General features: G+C 39.9%; 2 pseudogenes; one reads left to right on the plus strand and one right to left on the minus strand.

Moving 5' to 3' along the window:
- The window catches only part of LOC107400398 (vomeronasal type-2 receptor 116-like), an 88,066-nt pseudogene extending 77,182 nt beyond the window's left edge, over window positions 1–10,884 (minus strand).
- Window positions 10,885–11,371: 487 nt separating this feature from the next.
- Window positions 11,372–12,468, plus strand: LOC102912260 (nucleophosmin pseudogene; annotated as a pseudogene).
- Window positions 12,469–18,273: the final 5,805 nt, after the last annotated feature.

The raw sequence follows: 18,273 nt of genomic DNA on the forward strand, positions 1-18,273 counted from the left end.
AGCTATTATAATATCTAACAAAATAGACTTACAAGCAAAATTAATCATAAGAGGTAGAGAAGAACATTTCATACCCATCAAAAGGAAGAAAAAACTCCATGAAGAGAACTTTGCAGTTTTTAACACCATGGCTCAAATTTCAAAGCCCTGGCATTTGTAAAAGAAACATTACTAAACCTGAAATCACACAAAATCCTCATACATTAATTATAGAAGACTTCAATAACCCTCTCTCACCAATAGACAGGCTATCCAGATAAAACCTAAACAGTGAAATAATGGAGCTAAGAGATGTTATAACTCAAATGAACTTAACAGACATTTACAGAACAGTTCACCCAAACACAAAAGAATATACTTTCTTTTCAGCATCCCCTGGAACAGTCTCCAAAGTTTGCCAAATATTTGGCAACAAAGCAAGTTCAACAGATACAAGAAAACTGAAATAACCACATATAACTTATCAGACTACAGTGGATTAAAGCCGTATTTCAGCAACAACAGAACATTCATCTACTGAATCACTACTGGTTCAAGAAGAGATAAAGAAAATAAAGACTTCCTAGACTTCAATGAAAATGAATGTACAACATACCAAAACTTATGTATGATGATATTTTATTTTTGCTGAAATGTGAATTGATTTGTTTTTTAATAAATAAAGTTACCAGGGGTTCAGAGCTAAAAGCAAGTAATTTAGCAGAAGTCCAGCAGTTGTGGCACATGCCCTTAATCTGATCACATGGCAGGCACAGTCTCTGTGTTTTCAAGGACACAGCCAAGCGGTGACCCGAACCTTCAATGTCAGTATGAATCATAGAGACCTGGAGGTCTGTATAGACAGGCGGTGATAAGGAAATCATGTGGTTGGGTTTAAAGCCAATGAGAAGGTAGAACATAAAGGCAATAAAAAGACAGGTCACACAGAGGTTCTCTCTCTCTCAGGGGAAGGACGGCAGTGACTGGTAAGCTAAAGGCTTCACTAGTGCTCTGATCTTTGGGGCCATTAACTGTGCATTTGGCTCTGTGTTTCTTATTTAATAAGACCGTTTATAATTTCATCTACACTTATGTGACCCAATGAAAGTGGTGTAGAGGAAAGTTCATAAGACTAATTGCCTACATCAAAAGGACAGTTCTCATAACAGGAATGTAAGAGTACATCTGAAAGTTTTAGAACAAAATGAAGCAAGAACACCGAAGAGGAGTAGATGGAAAAAATAATCAGTCTGAGGGCTAAAATTAGTAAACAGAAACATAAAGATCATTGTGGTGGTATTCTAATTGTACTGAAATATGATTTTGATTGTATGTTAATAAATAAAGTTGCCCGGGGGTCAGAGCTATTAGAGCCATAGACAGAGTGTGGCGGTGGTGACACATGCCTTTAATCCCATAGATCTCTCTGTGTTCAGGGATACAGCCAGCATTGGAGACATATGCCTTTAAGACCTAGGGGGCTGTACATTCAGACAGTGACGAGGCAGTCATGTGTTTGGGTTTACAACCAATGAGAAGGCAGAACAATAATACTATAAAAAAGATGTACAGACAGGATATAGCTCTCTTTCAGGAAGCTGGGACAGCAGAAGGAAGGGTGAGATTTTAGCTCTGAGTTCTGACCTCTTGGCTTTCTCTTTTACATTGTTTCTGTGTTTCTTATTTAATAAGATGGTTGGTTACATCTACATCTGGTGCCCAACGTGGGGCAAGAGTTTCCACCTAAAACCTGAGAAAAGATTCTAAAACAGAACTAAAAACAGCTTCCTAATTGTCTCTCTCAAATGAGCGGCAGGCTGCCGGTTTGAGCTACTGGTTGGTTCCTAGCATGTGAGCTCAATCTGCAGTATGGCAGGAATGAGGCCTGTGCAAGTGGCACATTAAGCTGTGTGGTGGATTTAGCCTTTGCTAGTACAAAACAAAAAAGGAGGTTTCTGGGCTACACGCTGCTTGGATAAAAGCATAGACCCACGATGGCTCCCAGAGCTGGCAGAAAACGTACCACCGCCATGTTGGGAAGCTGAAGTAGGCAGAGCCAGCAGCCACAGCACAGTTTCAGGCTTAAAAGGCTGCAGTTTAAAGCAATAGGCTCAAGGTAATATAAAAAATAAGCCACATAAAGATGGCTACCACACAGAGAATCTGGATTATGTTCTCTTTTATATTTGTAACTGAAGAAAAACATTTGATTGCAAAAGCTGTTGAGTTATGCCAAAATGTGTATTTTAAAGGTACCTTGACTTCAAAATTTGGATATAAGGATATGTTGCTTTGGAAAGGAGGCTCTGCTTTTGTTTCTGCAGAAGGCTGAGGCAGAGAGAAACCGCCAGCCGCCACCATGACCAGCAGCATGTGAAGACGCCGGTAAGCCACCAGCCATGTGGCAAGGTATAGATTTATGGAAATGAATTAATTTAAGCTATAAGAACTGTTAGCAAGAAGCTTGCCACGGCCATACAATTTGTAAGCAATATAAGTCTCTGTGTTTATTTGGTTGGGTCTGAGCGGCTGTGGGACTGGCAGATGACAAAGATTTGTCCTGACTGTGGGCAAGGCAGGAAAACTCTAGCTACAGATCATTGCAAATAATCAATGAAACAAAGAATTGCTTTTTGAGAAAATCATCAAGATAGACAAACCTCCATCCAAATTAATTAAAAGACACAGAGAGAATACCCAAATTAACAAAATCAGAGATGACAAGTGGGTTACAGCAACAGTCAGCAAGGAAACCCAAAGAAACATTAGGTCAAACTTTAAAAACCTGTACTCAACAAAATTGGAAAACCTGAAAGAAAGGGATATTTTTCTTGATAGATACAACTTACCAAAGATAAATCAAGATCAATTAAACAAATTAAACAGACCTATAATCCCCAAGGAAATAGAAGCAGCCATTAAAAATCTTTCAACCAAAGAAAGCCAGGGACCAGATGGCTTTATCAAAGAGTTCTCCCAGACCTTTGAAGAAGAGCTAATATCAACATTCCTCCAATTATTCCACAAAACAGAAACAGAAGGCACATTGGCAAATCCATTTTATGAGGCCATGGTAACCTTGATACTCAAACCACAAAAAGAGTCAACAAAGAAACAGAGTTACAGACTAATTTCCCTTATGAACATAGAATCAAAAATAATAAAATACTTGCAAGCAGAATCCAAGAATATATCAAAAAGTTTATGTACCATGATCAAGTAAGCTTTATCCCAAAGATTTAGAGATGTTTTAATATACCAAAATCAGTGAATATATTCACCATTCAAACAAACTGAAGGAAAGAAAATAGCATATGATTATCTCATTGGAAGCTGAACAATCCTTTGACAAAATTAAACACCCTTTTATGATATAAGTCTTGGAGAAATTAGGGATACAAAGAACATACTTAATCACTGCTAAGGCAATTGACGTCCAGCCTATAGCCAATATTAAAGTGAATGGACAGAAATCCCATTAAATTCAGGAACAAGACAAGGCTGTCTGCTCTCCTCATATGTATTCAATATAGTACTTGAAGTTCTAGTTAGAGCAACAAGATACCCCTCAACCAAAGAATGGATAAAGAAATGTGGTACACAATGGGGTATATTCATGTGTTAGAAAAAAAATGACATCATGAAAGTTCCTGGTAAATGGATGGAACTAGAAAAAAAATCATCCTTTGTGAGATAACCCAGTGTGAGAAAGAGAAACATGATATATTGTCACTTATAAGTGAATATTAGCTGTTAAGTACAGAATAATCACACTATAATTCACAGACTCAGAGAGGTTAAGTAACAAGAAGAGCTCTAGGGTGAAAATGGATCTCCTTGGGAAAGGGAACTATAATAGATTTTTGTGGGTGTACTAGGGGCAGGTGGGGATGGTAACAGAGTTATCAGGATGGGAAAGAGGGACACAGGAAGATGGTATGGGAAGATCCTATTGGAATAGGTAGATACATAGGGAGCTATTTGGAAATCCAGTGCAGTGGATACTTTCTGGAAGCCATGAGGGTAACCATTGAGAGGACTCCTAGTAATGGAGGATATGGAGTCTAAACTGGCCATCTTATTTTACCAGGCTAGACTCTCATTGGTGGAACTTGGACCCCAATCCAGCCACAAAACTTTCCAACCACAACTTGTCCTACAAGCAAGCTGTTTGGGGCAATGGAGGCTCAGAGCTTATTGGGGGTGGCCAATCAGTGACTTATCTGTCTTGAGACCCAAGTCATGAGAAACAGCTCATGCTTTGCTTTGTCTGGATGGCCAGAAACCTTAATCTGAATGCTCAGAGACCTAGAGTAGAAACACACACTGCTTGCTGATGAGAGAGAGAGAGAGAGAGAGAGAGAGAGAGAGAGAGAGAGAGAGAATGGAGTGAAGCAGGCTTTTGAAAGCTCCATTCCCACCGTAAATGACAGTCCTCCTTCAACGAAGCCACATCTCCTGATCCTTCCAAAACAGTTCCACAACTATAGACCAAGTATTCAAACATATGAGCCTCTGGGGGCCATTCTCATTTAAACTACCGTAAATGTATCTGCTCTGCCTTCATGAACTCTAACAGTCTGAAATTATAACGCAATGCAAGGTCATCTTTTATTAGATGCTTGGTCATGGTGCCTTTTTATAGCAATAGAAAAGAAAGCAAGACAAAGTGCATGATGACATGAAGCATACTGCTCTGGTGTTGGAAGGTGGTTTTCTGTAGACAGACATTTCCACAATTGTTTAGGAGCACAAAGCAGGTATGAGTTTCAATTTCAATAGTATGTTATTCCAGTTGGAAAAATGAACTTAACCAGTGGTTTTCTGACAGTTGGAAGGAAGAGAATTGTCTTCACTGAAGTGAGTTCACTTACAGATAATTTTCATTTGCTTGGATATTGCAGATGTAGAAATTTTCTGTGAATGTTTTCTGCATGATTGACATGTACCTGTCTCGTTGGAAATCTCATTCTCTGGGCATTGCTTGCAGTCAAAGCAACAGGCAGCCTTACCCTCTCGGTGAGTTTTCCTAAATGCAGGATGACAGCTCTCACTGCATACAGAGTGAGGAATCTGAGAATACTAAATGAATGGTAGCAAAGGGTCATGTTTTCTGGAATCTCTAATAGATTTTTTGAATATTGAGCTGTTAATTATTTATGTTAATGTTTATAAATGCAGAATGTTGATTTTTTATTAGTAAGGTGAGTTATTCACAGGCCCATGTGGTAAATACTTGACCCTAATAACATTACTTTGTTGGAAAATTGTTCAAAGATTATGAGGTGAGGCATAAAAGTAAGAATTTAGGTCTTTAATAGCATGTCTTGGTGACATAATAGCTACAAAACTATTGCTTCTTGACTCCTGGATAGAAAGGCAAATGAGTTTTTTTCTTCCGTGGTAAGGGTTCACCTTGTCTTCCATAATAGAGATTCATCTTAGAACAACTGTGTAAACTAATCTTGTAGAATTATTGTGGAAATTTTTCTAGATTAGTTTACTTGAGGTAAAAAATAATCCTCTCTAAAGTGGGTTGCCCCAATTTATTGGCCCTGGTCATCTAGTGAAATAAAAGGAAGAAATGATGATAATGGCAGAGTTCAGCTATCTCTGCATCTTGACTGTTGATGCAATGTGAACATCTATCTCTACCACCTAAAAACATGGCTTTCTGCAGTGAGTGAATATATTCTCAAACCGTGAGCCAAGAAGAGTCTCCCATACTGTTTGCTAAGTAGCATTTTTGCAATGGCAAAACAAACAACTAACACATCTACATATTCCCATAATGCTCTTCTATCTTGACAGAGACTTAGAAGCAAAAGAACTACTGACCATTGACTGAAACCTTGCAAGATGGGATCAAAATAAATCTTTTGTTAGGTGAACTGTGAAAATGATGGAAATGATCCTGAAAAAAAATACTTTTATGTATGTTAAAAAATGAGCAGATTGGAAAATGGTTCATTCACCAAAATTAGGTATGAAGACAATGCTTTATATTGGTCATTATGTGTCTATAAATGGGCCCTGTGTGAGCAGTGAAGGGTCATGACACATAGGAATATAGTTTTTGAAATTTATATAGGTCAAAATACTAAAGTAAGATGCAACCCACCTCTGTTAATCCTGTGGCCCACTGTATCATGTCATAAGATAAGGACAATTCCTGGCCCTCTGGAGCATTTGGTGAAAATCTTCCTACTTTTGCATTTATCCTAATACCTTTTGGGAAATTCCAAAAATTGAGAATGTCATATTCTGCATGAGATTTCCTTTTCCAATCCAGGACCACCTGGTCTCCAGCATGATTGATGAGTTGTGTGTTTTTAGAAAAGGGTGTAGCTAAAAGAAATACATGCCTTATGCTACATAAACTTCAGAGAAGTGCAACAGAGGCATAATCAGGGAACATCTCTTCTTGATTTTAATCCATATTGTGAAAAGCACCTTTAATATACTTTAATATAGGTACTACTCATATAAAACAAATGAAACGCAACAGGAATGGAAACATCATTATCGTTCTAATATATCCAATCAATCCCTTTAGAAAACATAGAACCAAGAACTCCTAAATCATAAATATGAATGGAAAAAACTCTCACCTTCTTTGAAAATATATTCATACTTGGGTTAGAGAGAAGGCTCTGAGGTGAAGAGCACTGTCTTGTCTTTCAGAGGACCCTGGTTCAATTCCCAACACCCACATAATAGCTTACAAATGCCTGTAACTCTAGTTCAAGGGGACCCTACCCCCTCACACAGACATGTACACAGGCAAAACAATAATGTTCATAAAATAAAAAAAATGAAATACAAAAATAAAGTATAGTCATATCCAATTAAGTTTTGAAAATATTTATAGTTTCACTATGTAAAAGTAAATGATTTTATGAGTGTTCATTTATGTAACATAAGCATTTTAGAAGTCTTCACGTCCATTGTGACAATTATCTATCTCTGTCTTTACTGTTATGTGAAATCTCTGAGGTAAATGGACTTTTTGTATTGAAAAACTTACCCTGGAAATATTGTGTGACACTTTGCAATACAACTACATATCGACTTAAAAGAGACTCTTCCTTTTACAATCTCTCTTGCAGCTTTTTAACAAAATAAACTAAACTATGTATTGTCTAGTTTTAGTGCATTTATAAACGCTTGGGGTGGCATATTTTTGATGGTATAATACTACAGAAGTGCTGTTACCTGCCAGGGGAAGAATGCCATCTCTTTTCCTTTTCCACGAGTTTAAAATTGTACTTGATTGAGAGTCATCTCATGTAGACTGTGGGACACAGCATACATGGCATTGTACACATTGTAACTCTCTTCATTCATGACAATGTCAAACATGTTCCCTGGTAAGAATCTCAAGGAGGTGTTAGACAGACAGTTATCCACAATTTTACAGTTTTTCCTCAAAAGAGAACAGTTGAAGAATGAGTGCCATAATACGGGAAGATAAATGTCTTTTGGGTATTTGGAAGGATTGACTGGATAAAATCTGTAAAATTATTGATCTCCTCATTATGTTGTGAAAAAGTAAGGGTCCCATGCAATGCATCTAATAGGAAATAGTTATCAAATGTGGAATGATCCCATTGTGAGTTCAGGACCCAGACTTTCCATGTGGGTAACATCTGCTTAATATTTACTATTAAGCTTAATAGAGAATCAGTGTCACCAAAAATAATAATCACATTTGGTAATGATTCCAGGATTTTCACCTGATTTTTCCAGGAAGTGGCCAGAAATGAACACCTGATGACTAGGATCATTTCCACAAATGCTATGCAGACTCCATTTTTCTCCATCTTGATTCTCAAATCTGACAGGATCTGGGAACCTTTGTGATCATCTATGATGAACAGCCCAACCCAGTTCCAGTGGAAATGAAGCATCAAAGATACAATGCCAAGTGTCAGATATATGTCCTTGGGGGCCACCTGGTACAGGGAAGAAAATCTTCTTTGTTCACTAAGAGTAGTATCAAAAGGCCTAAAACTAAGCTGTAGGGAAAAACAATCAGAAAGAAGAACATTGTCATGAAATTTAACTCAATTCTACAGCAATGGCTTAAAGCCTTTGAAGTTCAAATCAGTATTCCTATGGGTTTATCAGAAAAGCACAATGATGTTCTTCTGTCAGCTCAGCAGCTGCACATGAATCTCCTGATATTTTGAGTACTGTCTACAGCCCCATAGCCCTGCAGTCAGTGGCCCACCAACAACTCAGGCTTCAGACTGGAGGTACTTCCAGTCCCAAGGCCTGGGTACATGGTGGCTGCTATGTATAGGTTTAAACTAAGTCTGAATTGTTCTATTGACCAACAAAGACTCAGAAGTCAGATTTGAGGGTGAAAACACATTAGATCAGAGAGGGTGAGAAGCAAACTAGTTGACCTTCCTTTTTGCCAGAGACCCATCAATAGACATGTCTCTTCATTCATCCCAAACATAAAAGAAAGCACCAAACTCTTAATCCCACATTACTCCTTCCTGTATGTCTCTCTATCTGCATTCCTGGATCATCCAGACTCTCCATAGCTAATTCCAGTCACCTAGTTGCTGACTTCACCCCCTAAACTAAGGATTTTTTTAATTAAACACATACACTATCTCAGGGTTCACATTAAGAATGAATAACCCTTGACAGCACAGACAATATGTAGAGGTTCAATAGGGTGGTGTCTTGCTCCACCCTTCCTTCCCCTTATCTCTATTTTAAGCTATAAAAGCACATATGTATCAACTATGTCTGCATACTTCCCTATCCATGAAGAGCTACTCATTTCCCCTTTTCTCACACAGACAGCTGAAATACCATCAAGTAGAGCTGGCATCATGTCGTATTCCATCATCCTCTCTCACCTGTGGAAATTTTTAAAGGTCCAGCACTGTCCCTATGTATTCAGTTATTGCCCATGATGGTCCTTTAAGTACAGCAGCTGGCATGCCCTCTCTTGGACATCTGTAGTTAGGTAGGGCATAACTAGGGTCTGAAAATGAGCCAAAAAGATTGGCCAGAGTGTGCCTCTGACCATGTCGGACATTGTGGACCTTGAATCCCAGGGATGTATTAGGTAAAATATAGGGATTGCTGTTGATCTCCTCAATTGCAAACATCATGGCCAAAATACATTAGTAGTTCCTCAACTTAGACCTGCAGAGAAGGCAGAACAATATTGAGGAGGAAGATTCATACCACACAACAAATTACACATGTGCAAGCTTAGTGTACTGGCTTTTACAATTCAAATACTTCTGTTTCCCCAAATCCAGGTTTAAGTATCTTTCTAGTATTTAGTGCAAATAGAATGGGACTATTATTTGCTTTTTAAATTTTTTCAATTGAAAACAGATTTTTTTCATGAAATATTTTCTAATTATAGGTTCACCTCCACCATCTCCTTCCATGTTCTCTCCTCTTCCCCTCCCACTCAAACTTGGCCTCTTCTTCTCTCTCTTATTAGAAAACAATCAAATATCTAAAATATAATAAATTAAAATAAAAACAAACAGAATGGGAAAAGTTTTTTTTTAACCAACTCTACTTTAGATAATGGGCTAATGTACAAAATATATGAAGAACCCAAGAAACTAGACAAAAACAAAACAAATAATCTAATTAAAAAGTGGGGTACAGAGCTAAACTGAAAATTTCTTGCACTATCAGAATGGCTAAGATCAATAACACAAGTGACAGCTCATGCTGGCAAGAATGTGGAGCAAGGACAACACTCCCCCATTGCTAGTGAGAGTGTAAACTTGTACAGCAACTATGGAGATCAATATGGCAGTTCCTCAGAAAACTGGGAATGGACCTACCTCAACACCCAACTATCCCACTCTTGGGTGTGTACCCAAAGGACGCTCTATCCTACCACAAGGATACTTGCTCAGCTGTGTTTGTTGTACCTTTATTCCTAATAGCCAGAAGCTGAAAACAGTCTAGTTGTCCCTCAACCAAAGAATGGATAAAGAAAATTTGGTATAGATTTGTGCAGTGGAGTATTATTCGGCTGTTAGAAAAAAATAGTGACATCATAAAATTTGCAGGCAAATGGATGGAACTAGAAAAAAGTAATCCATGGACCCCAAAAGACAAACATGATATGCACTCACTTATAGGTAGATATTAGTTGTTAAGTCAATGGTAATCACAGTCCACAAACCCAGAAAGGCCAAGTTACAACTAGTGCTCTAAGTGGGACACATGGATCTCTCTGGTAAGGGGAAATTAAATAGATTTTTTGGGTACATAAGTAGTGGGAAGTTGGGTTGGGCATCTGAACAGGAGTGGGGGAGGTATGGAGGGAGAGAGTACTGGGAGAAATGACTAGAATTGGGGTGCATTTGTGGGAGCAAACTAGTCCAGTAGATGCTCCCTGGATTTTATGAAGGTGATCCTGAGAGATTCCTAGTAAAAGAGGATATGGATCTGAACTGTCCATCTTTAGTAACCAGGTCAGCTTTCCAGTGCTGGGACTGGCACACCAACACAGCCACAAAACCTTCCCCCTACAATTTATCCTGCCTTCAAGACATCCTAGGTGAGTGGAGATGCAGAAATTGTGGGACTGAACAGCTAATGACTTGTCTAATTTGAGGCCTAAGCCAGGACAGGGAGCCCATGCTTGACACTGTCTAGATGACTATGAACTGGTGGTTATCTCTGATAGGCCAGAGATCTATAATAGCCAATCAGTATAATGATTCTTAGTGATATTCTCCTATATTCATAGATGGTGCCCCATCCAATTGTCATCATAAATTCCTTCACTGTCAGCTGATGGGAGCAGATGCAGACACATAGCTAAGCATTAGGCAGTGAGAGAGCGAGCCCAAACTGAAGATCTCCATTGTGTCCCTCCCCTTGGAGCTTGGAGACCTCCATGGAAGAGTGGAAGAAGAATTTTAGGATCCAAAGGGATCAAGAACACTATGAAAACAGTTCTACAGAGTCAACTAAGCAAGATTCACAGAGGCTCACAGAAACTGATGCAGCCATAACAAAGCTTGTATGTGTCTGTACTAGGTTCTCTGCATACATATAAAAGTTGTTAGCTTGCTGTTTTTGTTGCCTATCCCAGCCACGATATGAGAGTTTGTGCTTAGTCTTGTTGTATCTTGTTATGTCCTGTTGGGTGATATCCCTGGGAGGCCTGCTCTTTTCTGAAGGGAAATGGAGGAGGAGTGGATCTGGGGAGAGAGGGAAAGAGGGGGACTGGGAGGAATGCAGGGAAGGAAAACTGCAGTCAGGATGTACTGAAAACAAAACAAAACAAAAACCAGACCATCCCCACAAATCTAAGTAGGCACAATTATCTTAAAATGTGACAAAACAGCCCCCTGGCATGATTCCGTCCTGCGTGTCTGTTCTGCAGAGCAGTGGGCAGTTCCCTCCGTCCGACTTCTCTCACACCAAAGTGCGCGCCTCCACCTCATGGAAGACTCGATGGACATGGACATGAGCCCTCTCAGGCCTCAGAACTACCTTTTCGGTTGTGAACTAAAAGCTGACAAGGATTATCACTTTAAGGTGGATAATGATGAGAATGAGCACCAGTTATCACTAAGAACGGTTAGTTTAGGGGCAGGGGCAAAAGACGAATTGCACATCGTAGAGGCAGAAGCAATGAACTATGAAGGCAGTCCAATTAAAGTAACACTGGCAACTTTGAAAATGTCAGTATAACCAACAGTTTCTCTTGGGGGCTTTGAAATTACACCACCTGTGGTCTTAAGGTTGAAGTGTGGTTCAGGGCCTGTGCACATCAGTGGACAGCACCTAGTAGCTGTAGAGGAAGATGCAGAGTCAGAAGATGAAGATGAGGAGGATGTAAAACTTTTAAGTATGTCTGGAAAACGATCTGCTCCTGGAGGTGGTAACAAGGTTCCGCAGAAAAAAGTAAAACTTGACAAGGATGATGAGGATGACGATGAAGATGATGAGGATGATGAAGATGATGATGATGATTTTGATGATGAGGAAGCTGAACAAAAAGTGAAGAAATCTGTACGAGATACCCCATCCAAAAATGCACAAAAATCAAACCAAAATGGAAAAGACTTAAAACCATCAACACCAAGATCAAAGGGTCAAGAGTCTTTCAAAAAACAGGAAAAGACTCCTAAAACACCAAAAGGACCTAGTTCTGTAGAAGACATTAAGGCAAAAATGCAAGCAAGTATAGAAAAAGGTAGTTCTCTTCCCAAAGTGGAAGCCAAGTTCATTAATTATGTTAAGAATTGCTTCCGGATGACTGACCAGGAGGCTATTCAAGATCTCTGGCAGTGGAGGAAGTCTCTTTAAGAAAATGGTTTAAACAGTTTGAAATAATTCCGTCTTACTTAATTTCTGTAACAGTTGATATATCTGGCTGTCCTTTTTATAATGCAAAGTGAGAACTTTCCCTACTGTGTTTGATAAATGTTGTCCAGGTTCCATTGCCAAAAATGTGTTGTCTAAAATGCCTGTTTAGTATTCAAGGATGGAACTCCACCCTTTACTTGGTTTTAAGTATGTATGGAATGTTATAATAGGACATAGTAATAGTGGTGGTCAGATGTGGAAATGGTAGGGAGACAAATATACATGTGAAATAAACTCAGTATTTTAATAAAGTAAAAAAAAAATGTGACAAAACAGACATCCAACAAAACCTATTCAGAAGAGGCAGTGAAGTGTCCTTTCTAGTCACTAAGGGAAAAAATCCAACAACAGGGTATAAGAATGCTGATCAAATAGACATCAAATACAGGATTCCCCAACTTCACTGATGAGACAGTCTTAGATTTAAAAGGACAGATCAACCTTAGAACAGAGATGGTAGATGAGTTCAATACCCCACTTTCAACAATAGACAGGTAACATGGAAAAAAAGTAAATAGAGATATTCTGAAGTTAAATGACATCATAACTCTACATTTAATGCACCTGCTCACTTGCAATGCTCTAGATAGAAGACGTTTACAGAAAGCACTTTTTGTCCACTCTCCACACTCTACCCTTCAATAACCCACTCACAAGAAACAATACTTTCAAAATGTCTTCAAAATATGAGCATTCTGGCCCAGAAACCTCCTATTTTCTACCAACCAATGAGATATGAGGCTCAATAGTTTGAGCAGACAATTTTAATAAAACTATATTATTTTTAAAAGCTTTTTTACATCTACAGAGACCATATGATACAAATAAGGACTCCTTTGTATTTATATGCACTATGTACACATCAATGCAAAACTGAATGGCATGATGGTTCTCCATCTCATTGTGAGCACACAGGCTTACAGCTTGACATTTTGTTCTCCTGGGAACCAAGAAACAAGCACACTGTGGGCAACCCAAGAGTAGTATATATCCTCCCCAAATATTATGTATGAATTTGCACTAAAAGTTATTTCCAAACTATATTGTATTACTAGTTCTACTTATAAAGTAAGAGAATCTAAAAAGATGTTTCTAGAAGAATACTCAATATATTTATTTAATGTTCTAGAATTTCTCTGTAGACCATGCTTGCCTTGAAAACATAGGTTCACCTGTCTGTGCTTTACAAATGCTCTGATTAAAGGCATGAACCACCAAGATGCTTGGTTCTTATTGCACATGACTTGTACTAAACTGGACAATTAATATGATTAAAGTAAAAAGGAGGACATGTCGCCGGGCAGGGGTGGTGCATGCCTTTACTCCCAGCACTCGGAAGGCAGAGTCAGGCAGATCTCTGTGAGTTCGAGGCTAGCCTGGTCTACAAAGCAAGTTTCAGGAAAGGTGCAAAGCTACACAGAGAAACCCAAAAATAAAACCAAAAACCAAAAAAAAAAGAAAAAAAAGAAAGGAGGACATGTTACATTCCATGGTTTAATTGCTGCACATTTTTAAATATGATGAATTATCATCTTCTACCCCATAAACAGAAACTGATGTCATGATAATAAATGAACATGTATAAATATCACTGATAACACATGCAAAACTTAAAGAAATTACTGCAAATAGTTTTAAAACATGCAGGAAATCTGTGCCATTTCTGAAAAATACAGTTTTGATAATTGGTCAATATACCTTGTACAACTAAAAGTTTGTGCTATTTTACAGCTTCAGTATGACATAGTGTAATTATGTAAAATAAATGTTACATTGTAAAACTGATTTCAAATAACCAGTAAGCAGATATTTATGTCCTTTAATTTGAAAAAAAAACTAAAAAAAGAAAATATCCGCAGTAAAACAAACAAAATCTTAAAATCTGAGTTTTCATATTCTTCTAAAGCATAAATTGTTTCATGTTATTAATATACAAATGCACACCTAACTAATGCAATGCAACTTGGACATATTAAGTAAACCTTATTTTTAAATTAGTGTTAATGAAAAGCATTCTCATACACAGTCAGAGAAAGTGCCATTATTACTTTACAGGGAAATTAACCCCTATGCATCTAAGATTCTATAGTGTGCATCAACATATGCCTATGTTGATTAATCTGCTTTAGTCAGATGGTAGTCATATTTTGCAACTATTAGACATTAATTTACCATCTTCTTAATATTGAGAAAAAAATTAAAATCCAATTAAAGTTGGAACACACAAAATTAGTGTGATGGAAAATAATGCTAGGTGCATAACTTCTAGCCTTTTGTAGTCATGGTAATTATGATAAATAAATTTATGCATCTACAATTAATTTTTTTATTTTCTAATTTTATTTATTTATTTACTTATTTAGCCCAAACTGGCCTGGAACTGAATATGTAGTTGGCCTTAAACTTGTGGCAATCCTCCTGCCTCAGACTCTTTTTTTATTTTTGAAATTATAATTTTCTTCTTTTCTTTTATTTTACAATACCATTCAGTTCTATATATCAGCCACGGATTCCCTTGTTCTCCCCACTCCTGCTCCCCTCCCCTTCCTCCCAGCCCACCTCCCATTCGCACCTCCTCCAGGGCAAAGCCTCCACCGAGGACTGAGATCGACCTGGTAGACTCAGTCCAGGCAGGTCCAGTCCCCTCCTCCCAGACTGAGCCAAGTGTCCCTGCATAAGCTCCAGGTTTCAAAGAGCCAGCTCATGCAATGAGCACAGGACCCAGTCCCACTGCCTGGATGCCTCCCAAACAGATCAAGCCAATCAACTGTCTCACCTATTCAGAGGGCCTGATCCAGTTGGGGGCCCCTCAGCCTTTGGTTCATAGTTCATGTGTTTCCATTCGTTTGGCTATTTGTCCCTGTGCTTTATCCAACCTTGGTTTCAACAATTCTCACTCATATAAACCCTCCTCTTTCTCGCTGATTAGACTCCCGGTGCTCCACCCGGAAACCTAGCCTTGGATCTCTGCATCCATATCCGTCAGTCATTGGATGAGGTTTCTGGCATGACTATTAGGGTGTTTGGCCATCCCATCACCAGAGTAGGTCAGCTCCAGCTGTCTCTCGACCATTGCCAGCAGTCTATAGTGGGGGTATCTTTGTGGATTTCTGTGGGCCTCTCTAGCACTTTGTTTCTTCCTTTTCTCATGTGTTCTTTATTTACCATGGTCTCCTATTCCTTGTTCTCCCTCTCTGTTCTTGATCCAGCTGGGATCTCCCGCTCCCACAGGCTCTCTTTCCCTCTACCCTCGCCCTTCATTATTACCACTCATGTCCAGATTGTTCATGTAGGTCTCAGCCATTTTTCCGTCATTGCGCAATCCTCCTGTCTTTCTTGGGGTCCTGTTTTCCAGGAAGCCTGCCTGGTGATGTGAACAGTAGTCCAGACATCCTTGTTCCACATCTAGTATCCTCCTATGAGTGAGTACATACCATATTTGTCTTTCTGAGTCTGGGTTACCTCACTCAGGATGATTTTTTTTAGATCCATCCATTTGCCTGCAAGCCTCATGATGTCATTGTTTTTTCTCTGCTGAGTAGTATTCCATTGTGTATATGTGCCACAATTATCCATTCTTCAGTTGAAGGGCATCTAGGTTGTTTCCAGGTTTTGGCTATTACAAACAGTGCTGATATGAACATAGCTGAGCAAGTGTTCTTGTGGTATGATTGAGCATTTCTTGTGTATATGCCCAAAAGTGGTATACCTGGATCTTGGGGGAGATTTATTGCCAATTTTCTAAGAAAGCACCATATTGATTTCCAAAGTGGTTGTACAAGCTTGCATTCCCACCCGGAGTGGAGGAGAGTTTCCCTAGTTCCACATCCGCTCCAGCATAAAGTGTCTTCAGTGTTTTTGATCTTAGTCATTTTGACAGGAGTAAGGTGGTATCTCAGAGTTGTTTTGATTTACATTTCCCTTATGATTAGGGATGTTGAGCAATTCCTTTAATGTCTTTCAGCCATTTGAGTTTCCTCTGTTGAGAATTCTCTGTTTAGTTCTATAGGCCATTTCTTAATTGGACTGTTGGTCGTTTGGATGTCTAATTTCTTGAGTTCCTTATAAATTCTAGATATCAGACCTCTGTCAGATGTGGGGTTGGTGAATATTTTTTCCCATTCTGTAGGCTGTTGCTTTGCCTTGTTGACCATATCCTTTGCTCTACAAAAGCTTCTCAGTTTCAAGAGGTCCCATTGATTGATTGTTTCTCTCAGTGTCTGCGCTACTGGTGTTATATTTCGGAAGTGATCTCCTATGCCAATGCATTCAAGACTACTTCCTACTTTCTCTTCTAGCAGGTTCAGAATAGCTGGATTTATGTTGAGGTCCTTGATCCACTTGGATTAAGTTTTGTGCATGGTGACAGATATGGATCTATTTGCAGCCTTCTACACATTGATATGCAGTTATGCCAGCATCATTTGTTGAAAATGCTTTCTTTTTTCCATTGTATAGTTTTGGCTTCTTTGTCAAAAATTATATGTTCAGGACTTTCCTTCTGGACCAGAGGTGAGTATCCGGGTCCAACCCAGACCCCATCCCTGGACACCAGCCACACCAGAAGACCTGCCCAACTTGGCCACAGGTTCTGGCCACCGGGCGGGTCCCCCTCTAGCCCCACCAGGAGGGATCCCCTTTTCCAAGCCCCCCCCCGGCAGCCCCTGCAATCTCCGTGCCCTGCCCCCATGCCCATCTGCCCGAGACCCCAGCCACTTCCTGAGACTTAGAGACTGGCCCCCAGCTCCCATCCTGCCCCCAACTTCCCTTCTGGACCAGAGGTGAGTATCCTGGTCCAACCCAGACCCCATCCCTGGACACCAGCCACACCAGAAGACCTGCCCAACTTGGCCACAGGTTCTGGCCACAGGGTGGGTCCCTCTCTAGCCCCACCAGGAGGGATCCCCTTTTCCAAGCCCCCCGGCAGCCCCTGCAATCTCTGTGCCTTGCCCCCATGCCCATCTGCCCGAGACCCCAGCCACTTACTGAGACTTAGAGACTGGCCCCCAGCTCCCATCCTGCCCCCGACTTCCCTTCTGGACCAGAGGTGAGTATCCGGGTCCAACCCAGACCCCATCCCTGGGCACCAGCCACTCTGGGAAGACCTGCCCAACTTGGAAACAGGTTCTGGCCACCGGGCGGGTCCCCCTCTAGCCCCACCAGGAGGGATCCCCTTTTCCAAGCCCCCCGGCAGCCCCTGTAATCTCCGCGCCCTGCCCCCACGCCCATCTGCCCGAGACCCCAGCCACTTCCTGAGACTTAGAGACCGGCCCCCAGCTCCCATCCTGCGCCCAACTTCCCTTCTGGACCAGACTTGGACAAGAGAACTCCCTTTTGGACAAGAGAGAGAAACTTCCTGAATCTGTCAGCTCTTTCTGAAACAAGTACACTGATAAGACCAAGAAGGAACCACAAGGAGATGGGCAGACATCAAGGCAGAAGTACACACAACAAAATGAAGAGAAATACAGCATCACCAGAACCTAGCCCGCCTCCAACATCTAGACCTGAACACCAAATATTGGAAGAAGCAGAAAAAAGTAGCCTTATGAGTAACTTCATGAAGAAGGTAGAGGCTTGTGTAGAGGAAAAGACAAGAAAATTGGAAGAACGCTGTAAACAACTAGAGGAAAGGGCAAACAAATTAGAAGAAAACAATAAAGCCCTCCAAGAAAACAATAAAGTCCTGCAAGAAAACAATAAAGTCCTGCAAGAAAACAATAAAGCACTGAATGAAAATCATGAGAAAGCAATGAAACAAACAAAGGAAACAGTCCAAGAACTGAAAAGGGAAATTGAAAAAATAAAGAAGACACAAACAGAAGGAATGCTGGAAATAGAAAACCTGAGTAAAAGATTGGGAACTTCAGATGCAAGTATAACCAACAGAATGCAAGAGATGGAAGAGAG

The sequence above is a fragment of the Peromyscus maniculatus genome, chromosome 1 (genome assembly GCF_049852395.1).
Source record: "Peromyscus maniculatus bairdii isolate BWxNUB_F1_BW_parent chromosome 1, HU_Pman_BW_mat_3.1, whole genome shotgun sequence".
NCBI classification, from domain to species: domain Eukaryota; kingdom Metazoa; phylum Chordata; class Mammalia; order Rodentia; family Cricetidae; genus Peromyscus; species Peromyscus maniculatus.